The sequence below is a fragment of the Danaus plexippus genome, chromosome 6 (assembly GCF_018135715.1).
Source record: "Danaus plexippus chromosome 6, MEX_DaPlex, whole genome shotgun sequence".
Lineage (NCBI taxonomy): Eukaryota > Metazoa > Arthropoda > Insecta > Lepidoptera > Nymphalidae > Danaus > Danaus plexippus.
In genome coordinates this window covers 4,128,001-4,149,859 of record NC_083540.1, presented here as the reverse complement: position 1 = coordinate 4,149,859, position 21,859 = coordinate 4,128,001, and positions in this window count along the sequence as shown.

Below are 21,859 nucleotides of genomic sequence, written 5' to 3'. Positions count from 1 at the left end.
ATGTAAACTCTTATGAAGATTAAAAACCTTTCTAAAATTAACGTGAAATTTTCTGATAACATAATGTGGTCACATTTATATATTATTTGTGTTTAGAAAAGTGTCGTAAAAGTTTGACTTGACTAATTAATCCACCTAATATTGATTTTGTTGCATCAAGTTATAATAAACGTGTATAAGGCATTTCTTCTGTTTTTACTCGAGAAGTCTATTTAAAGACATTTTAGCAGTAAAACGATACTATATTCATTATATACATCTATTAGTTATTGTGTTTCATAAATTTTAAAATAAAACTATTTATAATTTTATTCAAGATATATTAAAATAATAAACAAAATGTTAAATAATAAACATAATTATGTTCAAATTGCAATCTTTTTGTTTTATTGCTACGCTTACGGTAGCATATGGTATAAATCGTACAGGTTACAAGGAACAAGGCTTTACTCTTTGGATACAGTTTTCAAGAGGAAGTTTCGACATGTGTCCCACAAGACTAGCGCTCCACATAGAAATGCACTGTTCGTACGTATATTTGGCAAAATTTTGTTTCAAACTTATGTTTTGTTATTCTTATTGTTTGTTGTACATTGATAAAAATTTTCATTGTATCGAGGCCATAATTGTAAAGTAATATACATTTGATAGCGGACATAAAATTGTGAATATTCTTACAAGTTAATCTTTATCTTTATTCTTACTCATCTAAGGCTCAAATAGGAACCAAGACAGGATATTAATTACATTTTATTCCAACAGTACAAAAGAACTGGATAGCATTTCCACGAGACAGCAAAATAATAGGGAATTCCATTGTTCTGAATCCTAAATAAGTAACGAGAAATCAAGACGGTTTTTTCATGAGTTCTTCAAGCACACAAGTATATGTCAAAACAACAACAATTTTTAATTTAAGCGAGATAAAATGAATGTTATGATAATTTAATGAACACAAATAAAATTCTTCTGACAATGGACGCACCACGAACATGTGCATTAAGGATTAGTTGTGGAAACCACATTCCGCCAAGGATAGTAAGTGAAACGGTCCAATTTATCTTTTACAGTGCCATGCATAAAACAGAGAGCTCAGGCTGTATTTGATACAGTGTTTCCCGCCGTCCAACTCCAGATTGTGCCTTGCCACAACGTCCGGCTTCCGGAGCCGCTGCGCTTGCGCTAGACCCGGATCCGACGTCATGTTGCGTCATTTGTATCTCGCTTAACTTTTAATAGAGCTATCAGGCATTCTCGGATTCAATGTAACTATAGTCTGCAATTATAAGAATATACACAATTGTTCTTTTAATCAACTTTAGTTATTAAAACTATAATAGAATATGATATTTTTATTTATCGCAAAACTCCGATGAAAGTAACAAATTTATAATATTTAACATTGATTTTTATAAACTATTTGTTGTAGTTACAACAACAATTTTACGCAAAATTATTTCTTTTAACATTCATACTTGTCTGAATTAAAATTATTTATAATCCTCATTCAATAATTACTTACAATTCTAAGCCTACTGTTACTATTTTTATAAATTATTAAAACCGAGAATCTGAAACTTACCTAAAATTTCATTCCGGCCACGAAGAGTAACATAATTCATTAAGTATTAATATTACACTCGAGTAAAGTATTTTGTACGGATGATGATACTTTAATTTTTGAGAAGCGCCCTGAAATCCACATTAAATTTTGCTTTTGAATCTGAATATACATATGATTTTAAAAGAATTACTCCTAGAAATGGTACTAAACTTTATAAAAATCTAATGTAATGAAAATTTCTTAAATTTCGAATACATCTACTGTTTTGAGATGAGAAATTTTTTATAAAATGTGTTAATATAAAATATTAATAATAATATTTGATGTGTTCAGACAAGTTATTTAAAATATACACATCTGTACATATGTGCAGTTGTTCATTTCTCATCTCTAACTCGCTGAAATTCATTTAAGTGATTTAAAAATCCATGTCGTATTTAAACTTTTTAAGGACCTAACTTTTTCCTGAATCGTTTGTGGTATAAAAATGAAGTGGCATTTTTATTTAGAAGTTGATGTATTATTGTTTTATTATATTTTTGTATTGTCACTGTTTATGGAACGAATTAAATCTTGTTGATTTGGCTGTTAGTACATTAAACAGAAAACATATAAATGTGTTTTGTATCAAAGAAGATACGAAACAACGTTGGAATATTTTAATACTCTGAAAGATTTGACAATAGGTAGAAAAATAAAGATGTGTTCCTTGTAAAAAAGTTAATGTTGTAGAATGTAAAGTTTAGTAAAGTTATTATGAATAAAAACATTATTTTCAAAATGTTAATTTTTGTATAGACGTTGTTTTCAGATCAATGACTTTTGTATTTATTAATTAATAAAGGGATGTTATGTGACCAAGGTAAGGGATTACAGAAAACTGTTATTCTTTAGAATTCATATCCTTTAAAAGCTGGTCTTCCAGCAAGGGGTAAATTTTGATTTTCGTTAACCAAAGTCATAATAAAACTACAGAAGTGAACATAAAAAGTAAGGCAGGATGTTCATTGACCTTTAATAGATAAAAACCGTGTGACACGTCATCGCTTCGTTGAAGTGTTTAAAGCTGAAAGCCAAGAAGTTACAGTAGATATTTAAAAGTAACTACCGTAAATCTATTATCTAAGTTTAAATATTAAATCTAAGTTTTAATACGACAGATAATTATTATGACTCAGTTGCTCTCCATTAAATAATTAATTTAAATTCTCATTTCTCTCCCAATAATTTATGCCGATTGCCGAGACTGAAAATATAATGAACAGCCACTATTTGTCGTAAATATCCTTCTTATTGTATAATTTTACAAAAATATTAATGTAGGATGGATAAATTTCATAGTAAATGATACTAATTCTTTCCTTTAAAATTTAAAACATAATTTCAAAAGCTATATAATACAACCAAACGCTTCCTTTTTTTTATTGTGCAATATCGTCAAATATTTTTTCTAGCATATTTTATCTAATAAAATAAAAATAATCTAAATGCTTGAAAATAATAAATTTTACCAATAACTCATTTCTTATTTCCATAAAAAAAAACGGTTTAAGTTCGTTTTATTGGTATAGGACTCAAACCAAGCTTAAATACTTTTCTGCTGTTCCGCTAGATGTCGTTACAAACAATTTGCACAGTTTTGAAAATTTTAATACAGTATTTATTTATTAAAAGTATTCCATAGCTTGATTAAGATTATAATAATGTTAATAAATAAGGCAAGCTTGTATTTTTAGTCCAATAATGTAACATCGGTTTGAGTATATGCAACAAATTAGAGGTGATAAGAAGGTGTACTAACTCGCCTGTATAAAGGTTGGTAGTAAATGAGAAATAAGGAGGTAATTTGTTAATGGTCTAGCCGCAAATCTAGCGTTATCTGATTACACATAGACCCGCCTTGTAGTAACAAATAAAATACGCTTTCTTTTTTCTAAATAATGTTCATAGTGGGACTTGTTTAGTAAGCCTTTCACGATAAAGACTTTTTAAAAGATATTAAAGCTCTTAAGGATGTTTCCGTTTGTCTATGCATGTTAAACAAAAGTCTTATTTACTACTGTGACATAACAAAATGTCAATTACATGTCACTACATTTCTTTTAGGCATACGTAATTTGTTTGTTTTACAATAAGACAAAATTTGTCATCATACGGTTTTTTGAGAAAAAAATAATTTAAAAATATTAAAAATTCAAGGTAAAATATGATAGTTTTGTGACAAGTACTTGAATGTATCACCACGTCATATATACGAATCTATACATATACTAAAAAATCCCAATAAATTGTTATATTTTTTTTATATTTAATCCTTTTCTGATCTTATTTGTCATGGGGTTTCTTTGTTTACTACTATTGGTTATTAATCGGCTTCCTTTACTCTTAAATAGAACATTGTAATTCTGTTCGTGGAAGCTACAATCACAAGGCATTCTCATAAGCTGTCACCACCTTTATGACGGGAGCACAGTGTGTGTGTTCTATTAATCTGTTTACATTATCTACATTCCTAATTAATACTAACGGCCCTGCAGATGTGCGACTAGACTGACAGACATTATTTAACGAAATTATTTCAATATACTCAAATAGAATGGTAAAGATTTATTTCATACATACAAGATAGACAAGGAATTAATAAATATTTATTAATTATTTTGGCATTGTCGCATTTTTGTTATAAATTTTACTTTATATTTATCTATTATTAATCACATTATAAATATTTGTATTATTCACGAACTTTAATTGTTTTAAATGTAACCAAGTTTAACTCTAAGAATTCGTTGCGTAAATTATTGTCTCGAGTGTGAGTTGTCCTTATTTAGGGAGCTTTGTTTATGGTGAGCCACTTGTTGAACGGTAACGGAATAGAATAAATAAACAAACAAAACTATTGTTGTTTATTAGTTTTACTTCAAATAATAAATGAGGATATCTGGTTGTATAAGTATATATATTTTTCATCATAATGCATTTTACGTTAAAAAAAACGTTAACTGATTAATTTTTTAATCTTCCTGGGCATCGTCTAAAAAAGTGATGTAAAATTTTCACGTATAATAAATGTATCCTGTAAATTATATTATTAATAAAAGTATACAACTAGTTTCGTATAAACGCGAATGCGTAAATATTTGAAAATACGATGTATTTGTTCAACATGGATATATCGTCCGAACATAATATTAAGCCTATGTTTATGTAGGGAACAATATCCTGTTAATAAAATATTTTATTGGAAAAATAAAGAAATCATATGAAAAAGTATATCTAAAAATCCAATAAATATTATAAATATGTTGATAGAAATGTGTAAAAATTAAATGATATAGTTCTTTAATACGAATTACTGATATGGAAAGATGTTAAGGGTTTAGTACAGTTAATAGAATAACATGTTATAATTCCTGGCCGCGATTATTTAATTTTATATTCAGCAGACTGCCCATTTTTAATCGATTGAGCTAAAAGTTCGAAGAAAATAAAAAGTTTACGGATGATAAAAAATAATGGAGTTCCTGTCCTTATTATGTATGTACATGTATCCTCATATAGATAAATCATCCTCATAAGATAAATCATTAATATCCTCATATTAATGATTTATCTTTATAAATATGTAACATAGTCATATGGATACGACAGGGATGTTCTTTGGATTTTTTGTAAATTGATATCAAATTGAAGCTAAGTGGCCAATTTTGACCGCCAACGAGGAGAAAGCTTCCATCTCCCTTTTGAGATTGCTGAGGCGAATAAGTATTCTTCTTTTGAGAGGTTTTAAAGATTTCTCGTTTCCAAATAAACTTTCGGCATTCAAAGTCAGTATGAATTATATCCATAATTTTAGAATAACCTATAGACCTGGCGATCCTTTTACTCAAATCTAAAGTACTCGTAATATTCAAATCAAATTAATAAGCTAAGTGAATATTTTATAGCAGACTGGTAGGCGTTAAGTGCCGTATTTTATTGCGTTATTATACAATATTCTAAGCTAAAAATCATGGAAAGAGTAGGTTTTTAATTGGGCACCGAGCTCGTATGGTTCTGACGGGGGATTATTCATAGCCGCTCTAGAGGCGGCTTCGAGACGTTATTCTCGTTTTTTATTAAATTAATTTCAATAGCCTTTATAATGTTTAGTAGGAATAACTTAGCTTTTGCTAATGGCATCGGAATTTAATATTTGAAAGATTTTGGATACATTTTGAATCTTAAAATCTCTTTTATATTTTTGTTGCCCTCGGACAATACAGGAATAATTTAAAGATATAGTTATAAATATTTACATGTTATAATTTTCATGCAACCATAAAATCTACAAAGGTAATTGGCCGAAATATGTCATATCTACTAGACAATAATTGTGTAGGTTTACTTTGAGATTTGGCATCCGTTAAAAAATATTTTTATGACCTATTTTAATGACCTAAATATTTTAACATACACACTTCGGTTGAAGGCCATACCAACGACCTCCAGTCTAGTTACTGCTCATCAAACAAAGATTCATAATACAACCGATTAGTAGGGTTCCACTATATTGTATGATGAACTGTATTTGAGTCTCACACTCTCAACTCACGTTAATTCAAACTTTTTAATATTTGTAGCAACGTGGCTGATATTCATTTTGATAGATCTGAAAAAAATTATCAGCGATAAAACATTCTGAATCATAGCTATAATACATTACAGTTTTGTTCTTCACTACCTATGAAGTGATACGAAAATATCGGTAGTATTATTTTTATGTTTGTCATTTTTTTGAATTTTGACTTGATTAAAGTAATTAGCTTTGAGTTTTCTTAATGTAATGCTATTCATTAGTCACGTTACGTATTGTCTTTTATTGAGGTCTAAGTTATGTTTGTTATAAGTTATATGTTAGATTTTATTCGTATTTGGTGCTATGTCTATACCAATTATTTTCATCATCATCATCATCAGCCTATCGGAGCCCACTACTGAGCAAAGGCCTCTTATCACGTGGAGAAGGTTAGAGCATTAATCACCACGCTTGCTCAAGACGGGTTGGCGATTACAATCTTATAATTTGAAATTATAAGATCAGGTTTCCTTACGATGTTTTCCTTCAACGTCCGTCAGTGGTATCTAAATACTCTTAGAAAGTACATATGATTTGGAAAAGATCACATTGGTATTGCCAGGTTTCGAACCCGCGTCCTGACGTATGAGAGGTGGGCCTTTAACTCCCAGGCCACCACGACTTCTTTTATTTTAGTTACACATGATCTTGAAATATTATTATTATTTTTGTTTACATTTACTAATAGTAATTTTTTAATTTTCGATTTATTTATGTGATAATTAGACTGTAATTGGAAAACCTTATAAAATAAATACAAGAAAAACATCAAATCAAATTAGGAAGTCGTATGTGATGGGTTTAAACAGTAAGCTTGAAATTTAAAGTCAAGTATTATACGCCAAGGTTTTATTTGTGTAGCTGCTTGGTCTTTCTTCAGCAATTGCATTTACGTTATTGAGTATGCATGTATAGCCGCAACAACAATTGCTATCACTTTAGTGAAGTACACAGTATTGGCATATCCTCCGCTTTATCATATCCTTCAAGGTGAACGGCGAATGTGGCGGATTAAGTTAGCTGGTTTGTATAATAATTAACATTTTTTTGCGTCTGATTCTTGGTGGTAGGTATCCTTTTTTACAGGATAAAAATAAAATTTTAATAATAATTGGTGAACACAGTAAACACATTGTATAGATTCTTTAATTGTTATATATATATATATATAGCTATCAACTTAATGAAGTTGAAATCATTCTGTATTGTATATACTGGAGAACAGGGTATCATACAAAATTAATAACTAATTTATTTTCTAGTAGCAGCGTTAACAAGTGAGGTCGCTGAAATTGAAATGGTGCATGAAATTGTATTTTATTCATAAAATTGTATTTTAGGACTGGTGATTCATTTTAAAATAATATTTTACCCCCAATAGAAGAACACTCCTTAGAAATAATTTTTATTGAAAAGTGGCATTCATTTTTATTAGCAGAACTATTATCGTGCAATATAATGTCATTTCAAAAATAAAAAATACATAAGCTCCACCTTTTTGCCGTCTGCTTCTTTTATATACAAATATTATATTCAATAATCCTAAACACATATTTGAAGATAAGAACTGTTTAAATATTCAATGGTGTGTTCATATTGTGAATGATATATTAGACAGGCACCAACCAGTATGGCACCCTAATTTAACGTTCCACGCCAACGGGCATCCGAACAATTCTTCTAGAAGGGGCTTACTGAATCTATTTCACGCGAATTACGTTTGCTTTATGAATTATTACTGCTGTAAAACTCAGAACATATCAGTCCATTTACTCGATTTTTAATATTTAGGAGTCATATTTGTATGCTATACTTTTAATGAAAACTATGAAGAAGCATAGCTTAATAATTATTCGTATTCAATACTGTTAGAAACTTTAAAAGAAAGATAAGTGTCAAAATCTTTAAAATATTTAGCAAGCTGCAAGAAATAAAGATAACTTGAAAGATGAATTATATGTGTATAAAAATATAAAAGTTATAATGAATCTGATGCTTTTAGAAGAACTTCGAATTTTTTTATTAATGGGTGCTAATCAATAATTTATGACATATGTAAATTAATCCATTAATTTTTAGTTAATTATCATAGCCATATTGTATGTGCTTCTTTGTTATTAACAAATTATAATGAATGGAATAAAAATCACCAGTTTTTGCGTCAACTCCTTGCACACCACATAGAGTTTTTTGAACATCTAGTATTTATCTAAAATAAATTATCATATCAGTTCCTTATCACATTACACATGCTAAAACAGACGGAGATTAACCGGATTTAGTAATCAGACAGATAGATAGATAAAATATTTTATAACTGTCATTTATAAAATCATTATCAGTGGTAAAAAAAAATGTTTTTCATTACACACTGACACAACTTTTAATTAAATTTTATACTCTGTACATTAAAACTTTGTATGGGTTTAATCTGTTTATAATTTCTAAAGATTTTAATATAATGCTGACAGGGTAAAAAAGACTAGATACTAATAATATATCACAAGGCAGATCGAAAAGATTTTGTTGGAAAAATTTTTCATCATTATTAGATGTGTATGTAAAGTCCTTAAAACTCTTAAATTTTCTATTACTTTATTTTTTTTATTTTTACCTCATAAATATAATCACGATATTGACCGGACTAAAGGTACTGTGTTTATTAAATATATTTTTCTTGTTGCTTTTAAGATATTTATTAAAAGTGTATGCATCAACGATTTAATTTAGGTTATTTTAATCTTTACAATTTTGGTATAGAAACAGTACAATTGCTTAATTTAGCATAAAAACATCGAGACTAGCCGACGCCAAGAGGAATGACCAGTCAATGTGGGAGTAACCGTTTGATTTCTGTAAGTTGGTACTTACACACAGGTTTATTTCATGAAAGTAAAAAAATATTGAATTTATACTGTAAATATAACATTTTGTTTTAATTAACGGTTAAAACTCTTTCATGAAAAATTAAAGATCTTTTTTTATAAGTATGCTCAAAATGTTGATCCTATCCTTTAATTTAGAAGTTATATTTGTGTACTCGACAGAAACACCACGAAGGAGTAGCTTAAAGAAGACGCCTGCAGGGGCACATTATGACGTATGACAGGTATGACGTATGCTGTTTACTATTTCGTTTAGTCATACTAATGAAAAGTGATTATTAATTAAATAATTATTTACAACATCTCTTTGTAAACTACAAAATACTTATCTTATATTTTGATTGGGACTTGTCTTTTACAATTCAACCGTTTCCTTAGAAAAGTAGCAGTTATTCTTAGATTATTACATTATTAAGATATAATGTATACAAATAGTCTATTAAATAAATAAAACAAATAGTCTATTAAATATAAAACAAATAGTCTATTAAATACGAGGTTAAAATTCCGTGTAGTGTAACTTCAAATGAACGACGTAACTATTGAACCTGATCTAACAAGTGGAAGAGGAAATACGTATACTCTGATAGATAGGGATTCCAAAATACTTAACGACATTGACTTATTTGTTGATATAAAACACATAAATTGTCTTGACATATCTTTCATATATTATTTTATATAAAAATGAGATAATTCTCATTTGAAAGATTGGGAAAGAACCGATAAAAGTAGAATTTTATCGAAGACAGTAAAGGCTTATCGTACCAACCTACGTTTTATTGCATACTTAGGATCTCAAATGAATAGAGGATGATCCTTTAATATTACATTGGGAACAACAAAGACTGCGTCATATAAGCATTCATTGTGGGATTATACGAAACCCTAAGGTATCTCCTATCTTTAACCTTACCTGTGAGATATTCTTCAATGACGACGGTTCTTGATGAATATATGTAGTAGAAAAAATCATCAAGTCACGTATTTTGCTCAAATATATGTAACAAATTTATAACCGGTCTTACTATCCAATAAATTATTAAATTTTCTTAACAAACATCCATTTTCTTAACAAAGTGAAATGAGTTTTCAGACACTATAAAATCACATTGTTGACAAGGATAGATCGGTAATGTTGACTGACATAATCTTAATTTCTTTACCTCGACTTCTAAAGTCTATTAATGTCTTGTTGTTAAAAGGAAAAGTTAAAAAAGACACATAATAAATTTTATAACAAATTTATTCCTTATCATCCATTACTTTATTAACAATAACAGTTTAAATGTAAATACGTCAAACAAAACTTTGAACCTTTTAAGAATTTCGATTACGGAGATCTCAATACTTTGATCTAATAAACTAAGGTGAAAAGCCTTAATGCCAATAGTAAATAGCTGCTGAGATTTATTGATCACTTGCTAACAGCAATTCAATAAATATAAGTTCCTGGAAGAATGTAATAATAAAAATATTGTTATAGTGTGTATAAAAATATAATATATTATTAAAAACTACACATTTAAAGCTTCACAGTGATAACTATATTAACTGCACGGATCATACTTGCCTTAACATTTTACCAGGTAAATTGCTTTTCTTTTCAATACACAGAATTCTTTATACAAGGTTTCTGTATCGAATAATGGTACTCCATTATAACTAATGTCTCATATCGTCCTGAGTGTTCATACTCAATGTTCCAATAAAGTTTTGTCAGGGGATCTTTGCTGGCACATAATAAAGTATTACAAAAGCCAAAGACCGTCATTGTTGCGGGTACTTCAATCCCGAGCCCCTCTTGCTGCTTGTTTGATTTGGCAAGTGAACTTGACTACCATTTTGATAAGGTTCAAAATTTTGAACCTTAGGTACGGTATGCCAGTTATATTATACGATTAAATTTCTATAAATACTTTTATTTTAACAGTCTTAATTGTATAAATGAAAATAAATTAAATCAGTAGAAGAATTAAAGTACCGTAAATCCTTTTTATGAAATCAGGACATAAAGAGTATACAAATAATTTTGATAAGAATGTAACCTTAGCATGTCTAAAAGTTTTTGGTCTGAATGATTTCAACTAACACAATAACAACTTTATCAGTTAATCTATCAAAGGAAAAAATATAAATAAATGAGACCAAAAATTAGATGAAAGAAAATTGTGTTCCGATGACTTATTGGTTCTGAAAATTGTAATGAATGAAAATATAATTCAATTTAATATCAATTCAATTAAATAACAATTCGCTTGAAGTTTACTCAGTGTACATAAGTATGTTTGTAGTAAATTAAAAAGCTTTTCTTCTGAAAAAGCCAACGATATATAAAGAAAATTTATTAATGTTATGATCAAAAATTCATTTAAATGAAACTAATATTATCCTCAGTCAAACTTAGACCTCCCAAAAGTGATAAGACTTAAAAAAATCATCATAATAAACTTTGCGTCATGACATTATTTATGTATACATAACTAGCAAGTTACTTGCTGATTGCAAATGCGTATTGAGAAGGCTGATAAGGTTTTATGAGTTCACAACGTCGTCTCTATTCGTTGAACAGTAATTGTACACTGCATAGGATTGTATTAAATATAACTGCTTTCTTTCCTTTTCGCATTTCATTAGAATAAAGCTTGGGATACTCTATAAAACTGGACATTTAGTTTCTGTTTACTTGTCTATTGTATTTTGCATAAACTTTAATACTGACACTTTAGAGCAGGGTTGCTTATTGGTGTTATATTATTTAGATTCTTGATTGAGATAATAATAAAAAGCATCAATTTATATTTATATGCTAATCCTGTTTTCAACTTGATATATTGAAATTCTAAAATATTAAAACTGAATTTTGAAATTGACATCTTCAGCCGATTCATCTGCAATATGGTATACAAGTTCATTTTGAATGATAAAGCAAGGTATAATTTATGACGCCATTTTTAAACCAATATGGCTCCATAATCGAGATGACGGATGAGTAATTTTTAATACACCACAATATGAGTATCAAATGAAAGGACTTGCTAAGAAATACTAGGAAAATCAAGTGACTTCATTCCATATTAGCCTCAAATTTGAGGCAAATATTCCACCGATTAAGCTAAAATGATGTAAGCACATTTCCCTTGGATTACATTGCTTGATGAACTTTGGGTAGCTATTTTTAATCCTCTGTTGTGGCAAATACAAGATGGACAACTTTTTATTTTGATTGCATTTCTACAAGTTGTCAAATGAAAGAAACTGTCTTGCTAAGAATAGTTTGACAAAAATCTCCAGTGATAAAAAGGAATCCAAAAATAAATTGAAGATAAAAGATGGTTTATAAAAACAATAATTTAAAATGAGTATTCATTTAATCCGAAAATATTAATTTTATTTAAATTATTTATAATTTGCTAAATATACATACATACATATATATATTTTATTTAAAATTTACCACCCACCTATCACGTCATCATATATTTTATATGACACAAAAGCTTGCGGCGAGAATAATTTTTTAAGAGAAACAAGTAAATTAATTAACTAGACACTATTGATTTCAACTATATTTTTTAACTATAATTATTTAATACGGTGACAAGCATTTATTTCATATAAATTATGAAATAACGAAATATGTAGATATGGCAAATCTTAACAAGGTATTTTTCCTTTAATCAAATATTTTCACATATTAAGTAAATTACAAACAGTGATTACGTAAGTTGATCTTTGTAGTACATTAAATTTAGGAAACTAATTTTAAATAGTACTCTATGCAGACTTGAGCTCTGAGCCTAAGAAAGTTCTAAACTTAAGAGAGCTCAAAATGAAACTAACATTAAATCTTTATTGACTACCGTATAAAAAACAAATATACAATAATGACACACACCTGTAAAGTATTTATAGAAATTTATTAAGGCTAGAAATGAGGGTGATATTATATTTTTTGTTATAGACCGTATTAATTTAGGTGTTCTCTTACATACCATATAAACTTGACTTTGCCGAACAAATAAATCCTCTTGTTATCTGAACACGTACGTATAGCGAAGCATACAGCCATGTCACCCTAGTGCTGTAATGGAATTCTCATGCTTTCCCAGTGAAGGTTTCGCAGCGTTAGTAATACATACTTTAAATTTGCACCGGTTCCGCCCTGAGCACTTTAAAATTACACTTTTCACTAGTTAAAATAGATTCAAATAAGTAATTTTTTATTTATTTATTTTACAAAGAATATAAAACTTCTTGCCACTAATTATCCTACTAAAGTTTTATGACATATTTTGTATAAATACTAAAGAACTAAACTTTTTATATAATTAGGTTTAGGACAGTCATAGAAAAACATATTAAATCATTGACTTAATATGTTGAGTAAGGTATTTAGACTAGAAAGAAATTAAAACAATAGCCAACGAACTGCCTCTTCTTGTCAATAAAGTTCAGTCCCATTTGGCTTTTTTCAAAGCTTCTCAAAGAACATATGAAAGATTTGGAATGGAAAAAGAAAGTTTTCTATTGTTTAAAATATGTGTAATCCAAGGATTTTTAAACCAACTTTTTTCTGTATTACGGATTTTACAATTTTTTGACATAAAGAAACATTTCAATTTCTTATGTAAATTTCACCTAATGATGAAATTTTAATAATAAATTTTAAATTTTTTAGTGGGCAGCTATTATGCAAAACTGAAAATCCCTATGAAAGAGAGTTTTAAAAAACAGTAGGCATCAATAGCTGTACCAACCATGTTATTCTTCACATTTACTTGTTTTAGGTAAGGTATAAGATATTGCAGAAAATGCAAGTCATAGAATGTGAGACCTTATATCTAAGGGATATTTTAGTTCGAGTGACTAGTTCCTGAATAATAAGAAAACAAGTTGACTGTGAACCGTCTTTGGGTTGAAATTTGTTAAGCTAACTATTTAGGGCAACTCATAGAAATTGTTTTGTCGTGAATATTGTTGGTTGTATAATTTTATGCAGCAAGCTGAAGTACTGAATGGACTGCTTTTGTAAAAAAGGACTTTGGTGATCTTATTATTTGGATAAGAGAGCTAGAGACACTATTGCCGATATTATCAACGAAGTAGATTGATTTGGTTAACTTGAATTTACTTTTAATTGACTTTACTGTTACGTAAGGATAGATCTTTCGCTAAAAGAGTCAAAATGTTGGAGGATACAGGAGCACATAGGACTTCAAGGGTTATAAAGCTGGTGTACCAGAAGTGACCCCACTCTGAGCTACAGAGAAATTAGCATTGGATTGGACTGTCGAAAAAAACCACCCTGGGATTTCTGTGAGTATGGTTGCCACTCTAGCACATGATGCCCATGAAATACACGCACTTATGATACATATCTTTAAAAATGAAAAAAATATATATCAAAGAGAGTAGTAGTTGTTGAGTCCACTTGTTGTCGTACAATATCCGCAAGCTTATTGAATGCCTTTAATTTGATAATTATTCAGAAACTAATACTTCATCGAAAGCTTTTCTTATTTTGAAATAAGGACTTGTCTACAATTGAATCCCATACTAATCTTAATGACAAATCAATTCACTAGATGGAAATTTGTGTATTTGGCTCTGAAGTGTAACTACTTGCTGAGGAGCTAATTATGGTTACTTGGAATTTTTTTTGTAAGGATGTCTGATATGAATGATATTCAATTTATTCATCTATATCTATTGCTATGGCCACATTTCTTTTTTTCATGTGAAAGATGACAAACGAGCAGACGGTCTACTTGATACTTATGAATATAGATGTTGCGGATGCGTTGCCAAACTTTATTGTGGAAGAAGAAGGAAGAGAGGATATAAAGAAATGGCAGAAAAGGGTAGGAATAGGGAAACGGTAACCGGCTTTCTCACTCATCGGACGAAACGCAGCCGTATAAGACTACTTTACGCCGATCTTCTGTGAGAGGGTGGTACTTCCCCGGTCGAGGCGGGCCATGTTCGAGCTGTAGGAATTTAACCACAGCTAGACTTTACCACCTACAAATTTTCATTGGTCACAAAGTACGCTCCTATCTAAAAACGACTTGCCCGTGATACAATTTGGGCTTGATTAATTTTTGTCATTAACAGTGTGGTCTCTTTTGTTCATTTTAGGAAGCGTAACGATTTTTGTTCCAGGATAATCACAGATAATCTAGGATCAATAAGCCTCCAAATGGATATGAGCTCCCTCTGAGTGGTCTATCGTCTGTACAACGGGGAAAATTTCAAGGAGTTATCTGACATTGACATAGTGCCGTCGTCACAGTTTTACCATCGCACTACTTGTCACTGGCTTGGTTTTTATCTCCATCACTCGGATGCATTCAGTTGCAAGACTATATGTCCTATATGACTATACGTCGCGGTCATTTTTATTCACATACGTATACGATATGGAACAATCTTCCGCTCGAGATTTTTCCGGAAAATTACAATACTGGGTCTTTTAAGTATCACTTGTTTAATGTTTAGGCACCTCCTCCACAATCAAGGCTGGCAATGCATATGCAACACTACTTATTTTCCATGGGGGACGGTAACTACTTTTTATTAGATAAGCCTTTGGCTCTTTTGAATCTTGACATAAAGGATAATCTCTTAATATACACTTACTGTTTGATGAATAACTAAACTATTCACTTAGTTTCTTTTTTCTAAATCATTAAAGAGTTTCAGTAGTCTTTTCTAAGACAGAAGTTGATGTTCGGATTATCATCTCTAAGTGACAGTTGCTCTACTATTACGAAAGATCTATGCATTTTGCTTCATTTTGTAATAGGAACAAAAGTTCTTGTTACTGGAGTTGTTTTACAAAATCGAAAATGCTTTTAGTGTGATTTGCCATTGTTTGAGGATATAATGTGGTTGTGAACAACGTAATCGAATTTTTGGTTTTTCTTGACAAGCAACTCTACGCTTGGTATTATGTTTCTACGGTAACGGATAGGATGTTGCCTAATCTTAAAAGGTCCCAAAGATTTAAAAGCTAAATACGGAAACGCTAATTAGTAGCACCTATACATATTTTTATCATTTTGGCGTAGCACTATCGAAACGTTTTGACTACTTTAGAGTATCATGGGCAGATGAGATGAATATGTATTTCAGTGTGTATTCGCGTTTTCTTGATTCTTCTATTATTAGAGAGTATAAATATTTTTTGAGTCTAAACCCAAGTTTTGATATGTCGTCGTCGACTCTCGGGACAACTATCTTGTAATCGAGATTATATTCACCTTTGGCTATTAAATGTGGGACTGGATCCTCTAAAGTCTAAACCGTATTATTAAGTTATTTCAATAGCCTTTTTGTATTTGCATTATGTAATTTAATATTATAAATTAAAATATTAATATAAGTTTTTTTTTTTAACATTGTTTATTTTATTTAGTGCAGCATTATGTCAATTTGACAATTTGGTCTAAGAAAACGTGTAGGAAGTGAGTCGTTTTTTTTTTTCTATATTCATGCTTAAAATAAACAGAAAACTGATATTAAGTCTTTCATATGTATATTTTAGGTTAACAGAATTGGCAATATTTAATTCATTTTGTCATGATTTTTTTACTACAAAATAAATTTAATAACCTATGAGTAAATTGCCTTTATGAAGTTTATAAAAATTCCAATCTTTATACGTAAAAAAAGTGACCATCCACAGGAATTTTATCAAAGCTTTCAATTAAATATAGAGACTTACTGGGAAAATTTTCCCTTCACAAAAGAGGATCAAGAAGCCATTGCAAGTAATTAATCAGCTAAGAATTCCTTTTACATCAAACATTATGAGACAAGATATTTAATTAATAAAAAACTAAACCAAAATCCAGGTTACTTAAAAATAAAAGTATGCTCCGGAGTGATGTTAAGAGAAATTAGTAAAATTTTGGAATAAAAAAAATATCTCAATAAAATATAATAGAATGTCAATCTTGATTTATGATAGAACTACAAAAAATATTTAAAACTAATTTTAAATTTATAGAAAGTCAAATTTTATAAATTTTTATGCTTTTAAATGGTTACGAATCAATAAAAAATGTTTTAAAAACATTTTTCTCTGCATCTTTCTTGTGCAGTTCTCATATATTTTTTATTTTAACAAAGACGTAGACACAACTAAAAAATATTTTTTTACAAAAATTTATTAACCAAATGTCCTGTTTCTTTATCAGCACAACAAATTATTTTTACCTACGATGTTGTCGAGACAGGTAACAGTGAATTAAATATGTACTAAAAGAAAACGTTTTTGTGACATAAGATATACATATATATGTATACATATACATATGTATGTATATTAAAATATCATAATCTGAAACTTATCTTATACCCTTAAACAGAACCGATGCACTATTTGATAGCTAATTTTAATTTATTCTTAATAGTTAGTTTCAAGGTAGAGTAGCAATGGGCTCATAAAAGATTACTTCATTTTCCAGGACTACCTTTGGCATCGTTTGCTTTCAAGATATTCCTTTTAAAGCAGAAAATAGATGAAACAAGTAGAAGTTATAAAAAGGAATACGACATTTCTCGTCTGTGTTTATTACTGTACATTAGTTATACGGCTTCCGTAGTGTCGTTTCGGCATGAAATGGGAACTAATGAGATTTTGATGTTTTTTTGACTGAGCCTTTATTTTGTCTGGTAATATAACGGTGGTGCTTCATACCTATGAATGAAATCGTCTATGTTCAATGTAGGTCACGTGAACAAAAAACAGATGAAAGAAATTGATATTGCAATTACATAGCATAAAAAATAGAAGACGATGAAACCCCAAATGATCATATTTCGTCATCAGTAGAAATAAAAAATATCAACCTTCAAATTCTCCAGTAGGTGTTCATAAGTTCAAGAGCAGAGACTAGATAAGGCACAAATACATATATTTATAAGTACTCATAACTGCGAGGTCTATTTTAAGATGTATTTATAAAATGGATAAAGTGGATAGTGTGTACTACCGTAGTATTTTTGCAGAAGTACGTAAATAAAGTATTTTGATACGATGTTGTGGTCTTTCACAAAATTTTTCTTTTTGACAAGTTTAAGACACTAAATGATAATGAAATTAGAATAGGTGGATCGACCTTTCAATTGGGAACGTTCTATTTTTAATATTTTCAAAGCATTTGAAAGTTAATTCAAGAAACATCAAACGTCTTATAGCTTATAATAAGTGAAATAATTACGTTGTCTTCAAAAACCACAAGTCTTTAATATATTTTGTTTTAAAAGCTTTTGTTATAATTTTCACTGTTTCATGTCGTCCATTCATAAACTTGTGACGGCGAACTTCTATACACGTTAAGTAATTAATTTGGAGAAAACAGTTGCATTTAATATAGCAATTTATATTCTGCAGACTGTCCTGCCGACGCCGGTTTTGTTATACGCTCAGAACAATGAACATACTTATGCGAGTTTATAAATTATTTACAGCTCGGAACGAAAATTTCAACGGCTCCAACGTTTGTGTTCAAATAAGTTAAGAATTTAACATTTTAACAGTCTTCATTTGTCTGGCTAACTGACTACCATAAGATTTTAAATAAACGCGTGTTACGAACGCCCTACTTGGTATTTTACTTAATTAGCTTGTTGTCATCGTGTCTATTAATGATTTCTCATATATGTATATAACAAAATTATGATTAAAAAGTTATGACTGACCATTATCGTAAAACGTACATAAAAATTATTGAGATAAGCCATGAAGATTTTAGAGACAATAAATAGAAAATAAATCTTTAGGATCATATTGATATTATTTTTGGGAGGTATCGTCTGTTGAGTGTGAGTTTATGCTTTACAGAAAGTATTCTCAACAGCCTCAGTTCAATGTGCAAACTTAGGTCCAGCATAGTATAGTGACAAGAAATTTCCCTTTAAATAATATATATAAACATGTATTATATAGCCATACTGATCTGTGGAGTCCTTGGTTATCCTCTACTATAAATATTTAATTACAGACACTTTAGGTGAAGGTGATTTGTATAGTGACACCTGTGATATAGGGGGATAGACTACTACATCAGAAACAACTTCACTCTTAGTAAATTATTCAAAATAAAAAAAATGATTTTGTTATAGATTGATACTAATAATTTTAACGTAGTCAGTAGTTTAGACCAGTAGAGCTATTAGTGTTATCCTTTTTTTGGGTGAGAGGTATTAGTATTATCCTTTTTTTTTGGATGGGTTGCCACAAAAAAAAAAAGAAGAAAAATACGCTTAGAGTTTCTGGGTCTACGTCTTCTCTATTCAATTTTAGCTATAGTTGATATTTCATGCGGACTTTCTATAAAAATCGTCTTTCTGCTGCTATCTCTGTTAAGCTTTGCCAGTTATATATAACTTCAATCCATTTGCTACATCTCATGTCTTCCTATTAAAATAGTAATTGACCTCTCAACCCGAGTTGAAAACTGAATAAATTTTCTCTCAATTTAGAGTATATTAATTTTATAAAAATAACGTTATTTATTTATTTATTCATATAATTTTAAGTTTTAAACTACTAAAAATGAATGGTTGGACTCTGTTTAAGAAATTAAGTTTACAATTTCGAGATAATTTACCTCTATTGCTATTTATTACTTATAATTTACTCTATTGCTCACGAATTCATACTCACACTCATACATTAGTCACGAATCAAAATTATTGACTCTAGTTAAAAAAAAAATTACCTCCATGATGGTATAAACATACAAATTCTGATCGTCTCTGTATGTCCTGTAAATATTATAACTAATTTGTAGTTTTACAAGTAAACAACTAATGTACAGAATAAGCAGATTTTACTCTTTTTTCATTATATATACACGTGTTACAGATAGTGATCATCACGTGATATAATCATCGTCCTTCACTCACTAACAGCAGTCCACTGTTGCTAGTTGATATTATAAAAATAGTATAATATGATAAATATTCAAGGCCAATATTTCAAGTGGAGATCATTTGTTAAACGAGCACATTTATTGTAAAATAATTTCTGCATTAGGTACTTGAACAAATATTCTGTCAATTATTTTAAAACCTTTAAAAAAACCTATAAAATCTGTCTACTCCTACGTTCACTACCGGATATAATAATATTTTTTCGTACAGTGTTATGTTTTCAGGCTAAATCAATCTTCCAAATTTTTAACGTATTACAATGAACTAAAATGATATAAAGCAAGAGTTGTACTTTAGACCACTTGTAATCATTATATTATCTTGGAATTCTATTAAACAACATATCGCATTATTTATACACGTCATATTGCGAGTAATAAAAATATCTTATTATATGTTTTATTAAGATATTTTTAATCAATCAATAATTAAACCAATAAATTGCCACAGCAGGCCGATTGCTACAGAATATTATTTAAAAGAAACACAAATTTGATATTAATATTATTACAACTTAGAACAAATATGTAAATATTTAGAAGACCTCTCTTACATGAAGAGCTTCAAAGACTATAGAATAATAGGGCTATATAATACATATAAACTCTGTAGACGAAAGAATAACAAAGAAATATCCTCTTATAATAGTCTCTGTCCAAAATTTCCACACTACAAAGCAGAACTCAAAATTCTGCGAACATAGAATAATCTGTTAGTCTTCGTCCTAGATAAACGTAAAATACTCTTCACTTACATCCAACATACATAAAATTTAGCAAAATTATTTCACGTCAAATTTTTTGTCACTCGAAGTACTACGACTCTTATCTTTATTTCGTATGATAAGAACTTATGAAGAACTGATAGTCATTAATGGACAATATCGATAGTTGTTTACATAGTGATAATATTTTAAAGGTCACTGAACTGTCGGGCTCCCTATTATATCACTATACACCAGATACAATGACTTGGGAAAGTTATATAAGCTTTATTTACAATCATTTTAAGCTAATAATATTCGACTACTTTGGTTAACCTATATTATAATTACTTTTACTTTACTTTTCTTATTGAGACATTCTGTTTAATTCAATGAACAAACATTGCTTGTAGAAGTTAGAACGTGTTAATGTAAACGAAAATCATAACTGTGTACTCGATGACATATTACCCAGTTAGCATATTGTAGTGCATTTGGCACGCTGTAAACATGAACCGTGGTTGTATGATGTAGTTTCCTCAACTTTACTATGATTCGATCTATAAATTAACACATTCCTAAGAACATCATAACATTACCAATGTACTAATTAAAATATTCTTATAAATAGCATTTGACATATCATATACGATCATCTATTTTTAAAATATAATTAACCGGTTTTAGAAGTCAGATATAAACTTATTAAATAAAATAAATACCTTGTTTAATTAATAATATAGTAAATAATAACTTTTGCTAATTTATATTTGTGACATTTGAGACAGTGATAATTTGAAAAAAGTAATTGGAACAACGTAATGATAAACTTTTTTTTTGTAAATTATTTACGTCTTTCTTTACAAGTATTACTTTACCCTTACATAAAAGATTTGGATTTTTGATGAGATCAGGAGAGAGGTATAAATATAAATGAAGAGGTATAAATTCTGACAATAATTAATGGTGAGCGATCAATTAATATAAATCCATTATAGCGGTTTTATAATTTGGAACCGACACAAAAGTTTACCAAGATACATTTCACGTTTAAGACGGAGTTTACATCCGTATGCTGGTGCACGACCGACTGCCGGCGACGCTCGGTGCGTGCGATTCTGATACGCCCCGTACTGAATTAA